The 6,349-nt window shown below is 41.9% G+C and overlaps 1 non-coding gene across 1 annotated transcript; it reads right to left on the reverse strand.

The window, feature by feature from the left end:
* Positions 1 to 274: 274 nt before the first annotated feature.
* Positions 275 to 356, reverse strand: TRNAS-GCU (transfer RNA serine (anticodon GCU)). The gene has a single exon. It is a non-coding gene; the product is annotated as a tRNA-Ser (tRNA).
* Between the last annotated feature and the right edge of the window lie 5,993 nt (positions 357 to 6,349).

Raw genomic sequence — 6,349 nt, forward strand, 5'->3', positions numbered from 1 at the left:
GTGAAAATAAATACCTCTCTGGAGGGAAAACTAAACGCTACCCAAATGTCTCAACTGGCTAAGTTAACTTACAAACGTGATCAGTGTTGCTGAGGAGGAACGGTCCCGAAGATTTGAGGGGCTCTTGTACTCAGAACTGAAAATTAGCAGAGGCCAGTTAAGATACATTTAGTAATTTACTCAATTTCTTGGAGAATTAATGTACCAAAGATCAACACTAACTAGGCAGCATTCAGACCCATCCTTTTAGAGGGTTAAATAAAACCTCAAAGAACGACGAGGATGGGATTCGAACCCACGCGTGCAGAGCACAATGGATTAGCAGTCCATCGCCTTAACCACTCGGCCACCTCGTCACATGGTAAGTGTGGCAAAGTCACTTTCTTCCTCCGCACGGTTAGTCCTGTAACAATGACAATAACGATTTCTAATCGCCCTTTTTCTGGCTTAATCCTGATGCCATCCTTATAACCACACTGAGAATCGGGCACTTATAGGTACATTTCGCAGCAACCACAAAAGTGATCCATGACCTCTGGAGTGGGGCAATTACTTAGCACATGTCAGACGAACAGATAGAAACAGCTCGCCCAGGCGTGAAACGTGGATCCTCGCTGAACCCCGGAATGAATGGACGTAGGATTTCAACCCCGGATTGCTGCCCCGGCTCCAGCCCGCCGCTCCGCGTTCTCGCTTTGGAGAGGCCGGATTATTCCTTCTGGTGGGAACAGCTCCAGGGATTCCTGTTTTCTGGGAGGTGCCAGAAACTGGCAAATAAACAACAAGCAACAACAAAGCTGCTCCGTGATTCCCTTGAACGTCGTTGCCTGCGCAGTATGCCGGGCAGGAAGGAGCCGCTCTCCCGTCTCTCCTGTTCTTTCTCTGGGGTTTGGAATCGTGGCACGGCCGCGATGTGCGGCGATGGGTCGCAACGCGGTTGGAAAAGGTAGAAGACGGAAGCTCCCTGATGTGAGCGTTTTCGTTCTGGAGTACTTCGGAAAGTGATCGCGTTAGAGGGTTCAGCGCGGCTGCGCTGACACTTAAACGGTCGGGTGGCGGAAACCCCCCAGCGCAGGCGCCCGCTCGCCGGGGTCGGGTCTGTCCGGCGCACCGTGCGCCCTGGGCGGCCACTTCACCAACTCCGTCCCCAGGTCCTCCCGCCCGCAGAATTTTAATCTATCCAGGAAGAAGCTGACTCGGACAATTTCAGATAAATCCAGCACCGAGGAACCGATCTACTCACTAGGGCTTCTCTGCTTTTCTGTATTTGGTGGGAAATAGTGGAGAAGTTATTTCTTACCCAAATGCTGTTTTTGTTTTGTTTTGTTTTGTTTTCCCCCTTCCTTTGAAATCTTTCCTTCTGTTTAGGCTGAAGGGACTCTCTTCTCTCCCCATCATGTTCCTTTACCAAATTTCACATTTCCATCTTCAGCACACAACTAGCCCGCGTGGGAAACTGACCTAGGACCCCTGGGTTAGAGGACTAAAGATTTATTCATTGACTAATTCAAACAATGGCAGTTATTTATTTAAATGCGGCCAGTTATGATTTCCCCTAAGCCCTGAGTTAAGTCTCCCGTTTTGCTGTTCAAATCCTTTATGCTTCATTTCTTTTGTTCCTCTTTCACGGTTTCAAGGAATCCTAATATTATACCAGTGACTTAAAAACCATTTCACGATAGAAACTTTGAGGGGAAAATTTCCCTTGTTAGACTAACAAAGATTTATTTAGACTATTTTCCCTTCAATTAGAGGGCAAGCACCATATTCTTTATTCATCATATTACATCTAGTGCATTAGCTTGTAGTAGGCACATAACCCCTATTGTTAAATGAATGAAAAAAATATCTAGATTGAATTAAAGAATACCAAAAATCAAAGTACCAAGGGGGACCATTTTCAATTGTTTAAGTTTCTTGAGCTAATGTATTACCCCCATAGGGTTGTTGTTAGGGTTAAGTGAACATGTAAAGTCATTTTGGAATGCTTGGCACTTTAATAATCACTATTTAAGGATGGGTATGTTGGCTCACACCTATAGTCCCAGCACTGTGGGAGGCCAAGGTGGGCAGATCACTTGAGGTCAGGAGTCTAACACCAGTCTGGCCAACATGGTGAAACCCCATCTCTACTTTTATACAAAAATTAGCAGGGCATGCTGGAGTACACCTAGTCCCAGCTACTCTGGAGGCTGAGGCAGGAGAATGGCTTGAACCCAGGAGGTGGAGGTTTCAGTGAGCTGAGATCATACCACTGCACTCCAGCCTGGGCGACAGAGTGAGACTCTATTTCAGAAGGGGAAAAAAAATCACTATTTAAGTGTAATGAATTATCGTTATTATTTGTAAGAAAAGATAACCCGGCCGGGCGCGGTGGCTCACGTCTGTTATCCCAGCACTTCGGGAGGCCGAGGCGGATGGATCACCTGAGGCCAGGAGTTCCAGACCAGCCTGGCCAACATGGAGAAACCCCCGTCTCTACTAAAAATACAAAAATTAGCCTGGCATGGTGGCACACGCCTGTAATCCCAGCTACTCAGGAGGCTGAGAAAGGAGAATTGTTTGAACCCAGGAGGCAGAGGTGGAGAGATCTCGCCACTGCACTCCAACCTGCATGATGGGAGCAAGACTCCATCTCAAGAAAAAAAAAAAAAAAAAAGAAGAAGAAAGGAAGAAAGATAACCCAGCAGGAAAAAAATGAAAACAAAAAACAAAAAAGCCAAAGGACCTATCCAGGCAATCCACAGTAGTAGACAATCATATGGCTAATAAATAAGCTCCATTTTGTTTATATTTGAAGATATGCTAATTAAAATAATATTTTATTCTCAGAACCTGACATGGTGATTCAGGCCTGTAATCCCAGCACTTTAGGAGGCTGAGGTGGGCAGATCACCTGAGGTCAGGAGTTCAAGACCAGCCTGGCTAAAATGGTGAAACCCCATCTCTACTAAAAATATAAAAATTAGCTGGGCATGGTGATGGGTGCCTGTAATCCCAGCTACTCTGGAGGTTGAGGCTGGAGAATCACTTGAACCCAGGAGACAGAAGTTGAAGTGAGCTGAGATAGTGCCATTGCACTCCAGCCTGGGTGGCAAAAGTGAAACTCTGTTTCAAAAAATAATCATCATCATAATATATAATTCTCCATCTTCATTATATTGAGAAATATTTCTAAGACTGATAATAACAAGTGGGGATACGAGCGTTGAAAAGCACACGTTTTGAAAGACTGTTGAGGGAATGTCAATTGGTAAAAGTGTATTAGAAAATAATTGTACAAGTTCTATTAAAATTTAAAGTTTTATATTTTTATTTTCTTCCTTAAACCCAACTGTTAAGTGATAGACAAAAGCAAGTTGAAGCATAGTATGCATAGTTTTTTAATTATTATTTTAAATATATATGTAAGTAGTAACAGACTGTTAGATACTTTCAGTGAGGTCCATTTAGCCTTAACCTCAATTTTAAAAAGTAAAAATTTAGACTTTCCAAGTACCTCCAAGGGACATCATGAATACAATTATTGTATAATTATATTAATTTGATGTTAAGGGAGTTCACCTTTAAATATTTCTAATATATTCCAGTTTTTATAATTTTCCTTTGGCATTTTGTTATTCTTGATACAACAGAAGCCTCATAAAATGGAAATGGCATGAATCCTTTTCAACTTCTGAAAATTCCTTGACATTCTCAGTCACAATAAGGAAAAAAACAAAAAGGAAATAAAAATAAAAATAAAAGCTCTGATTACTATTGACATTAAAAATATCTCTGAGAGGGCCGGGCATGGTGCCTCATGCCTGTAATCCTAGCACTTTGGGAGGCCGAGGTGGGTGGATCACTTGAACTCAGAAGTTTAAGACCAGCCTGGCCAACATGGGGAAATGTCATCTCTACTAAAAATATTTTAAAAATTAACTGGGCATGGTGGTGCACACATGTAATTCCATCTACTCAGGAGGTTGAGGCAGGAGAATTCCTGGAACCCCAGAGGTGGAGGTTGAAGTGAGCCGAGATCACACCACTGCACTCCAGCCTGGGCGACGGAGTGACACTGTCTCAAAAAAAAAAAAAAAAAAAATTTGTGAGAATACATACCAATTGTCATTGTGAAAAATTGGTATCTCTAGGGCTGGAATTATATAATCCTGCACTTTCCATAACACTTATATGAGGTTTTACTTTTTCCTTTGCTCCAAACATCTATTAATTATGTAAATCAAAAAGATAAAAATAGGACTTTCAGTTTCTGGTCTGATATATGAAGAACTTGGAAGTCACTATTCCATCCCTCACGACAAGAAAACAGCTAAACAAATTGAAAACTAACAATTCTTCTTAGATCCTTTAGAGGATTGAGGATCACAGGGTAAACTGCTGCCCCCAAAAATTGGAGAGACAGACAGACAAAAAGAATATTGTTAAATACTCTGTATTGCTATTTTGAGATTTACCCATTTATAGGCACCAAAAATAAATTAAATACAATTTCTTAAACTTCTCATTCTTTTTTTTTTTTTGAGACAGAGTATCACTCTGTTGCTGGGTGCCAGGCTGGAGTACAGTGGCACGATCTTGGCTCGCTGCAACCTCTGCCTCCTGGGTTCAAGCACTTCTCCTGCCTCAGCCTTCCCAGTAGCTGGGAATACAGGCACACGCCACCATGCCTAGCTAATTTTTTGTACTTTTTTTTTTGTGTGTGTGAGACGGAGTTTCCTCTTGTTACCCAGGCTGGAGTACAATGGCGCGATCTCGGCTCACCGCAACCTCCGCCTCCTGGGTTCAGGCAATTCTCCTGCCTCAGCCTCCTGAGTAGCTGGGACTACAGGCACGTGCCACCATGCCCAGCTAATTTTTTGTATTTTTAGTAGAGACGGGGTTTCACCATGTTGACCAGGATGGTCTCGATCTCCTGACCTCGTGATCCACCCGCCTCGGCCTCCCAAAGTGCTGGGATTACAGGCTTGAGCCACCGCGCCCGGCCTTAATTTTTTGGATTTTTAGTAGAGACGGGGTTTCACCATGTTGTCCAGGATGGTCTCCATGTCTTGACCTCGTGATCCGCCCACCTTGGCCTCCCAGTGTGTTGGGATTACAGGTGTGAGCCACCACGCCCAGCCAAAACTTTCTTTCTTAAAGTTTAGTTTGATGGGTGCACATGTCTAGATTGGCAATTATTTTGTTTCAATACTTGCAAAATATGTTTCACTGTTTCCTGAATTTTGTCGTGAAGATGCTTGTTAACATTCTAATTGTTCTTTCTTTACAGAAGATCTATACATTTTCTCTGGCTGAGACCTCCTCTTATGTTTGGTGTAACAATTTCACTATGAGGTGTGTACTTATAGTTGTTTCTCTTTAAATGGTTTGTGGCATATTTGCTTTCTGACTCTGTAAGTGAAAATTTTCTCACCAGTTTGGGAATTTTCCTGGGTATATTATATCTAAATATTGCTTCACCTACATTTTTTTCTCTTCTTTTTCTCCTGAACTCTAATCATATATACTTCAGAATTTTCATATACTCTTCTATTTCTATTAAGTTTTTTAAAATCAGTTTTCTGTGGCTGTGTAATAAAGTGCTCCAAACTCAGTGACGTAAAACAGCATAGAACTCAGCTGAAATGTATCATCTCATCTCCTTGTAAAGTCAGCGGAATTTACAAATTCATGTGAGTTGGCAGATCAGCTGGGACTCACTGCTCCTGAATGCCCTTAATGCCTAGATGTCTGATAGTTTGCAAGGACTATTTTGTGGAGTTCATCAGCTTTTCTTCATGTGATCTCCCCAGCAGGACTGCCCAGCTTTCTTAGACAGTGATAGTGTTCCAAGATGGTGAGAGCTGAAGCTGCAAGCCTTCTTGAGACCTGTGCTTAGAAGCAGCCCAGCATCATTGCCACGGTGTCCAGTGGCCAAAGCAGATCACGAAAGCAGCCCACATTCCATGGTTAGGGGAACAAGATTAGACTCCACCTTCTGATTGGAGGAGATGTAAATAATTTTCAGTCGTGTTTGTCTATCTAAGCTTGATTCATATGTTCCATGTTCTCAACTATTTTTGCTGTATTCTGGGTTAATATTTTGGCTTTATCTCTCAGTTTAGTAATTCCTTCTTCACCTGTAGCTAACATGCTAGTTTTACCCTCATCTATTAAAAATTTTTAACTGTTAGGTCTTTATTTCTTGAATCTAAATTTTTACATAATTTTCCTCTTTTGCATACTTCTATTTGCAATCATATCTTCAATTTATTGATAGATGTCATACATGGTTATTATATATTTTGTATCTTAAAATTTAATATCTGCAGTTCTTCAGGTCTCAATATGACTTTTTTGGTAT

This window comes from Saimiri boliviensis, chromosome 4 (assembly GCF_048565385.1).
Source record: "Saimiri boliviensis isolate mSaiBol1 chromosome 4, mSaiBol1.pri, whole genome shotgun sequence".
Classification (NCBI taxonomy): Eukaryota; Metazoa; Chordata; class Mammalia; order Primates; family Cebidae; genus Saimiri; species Saimiri boliviensis.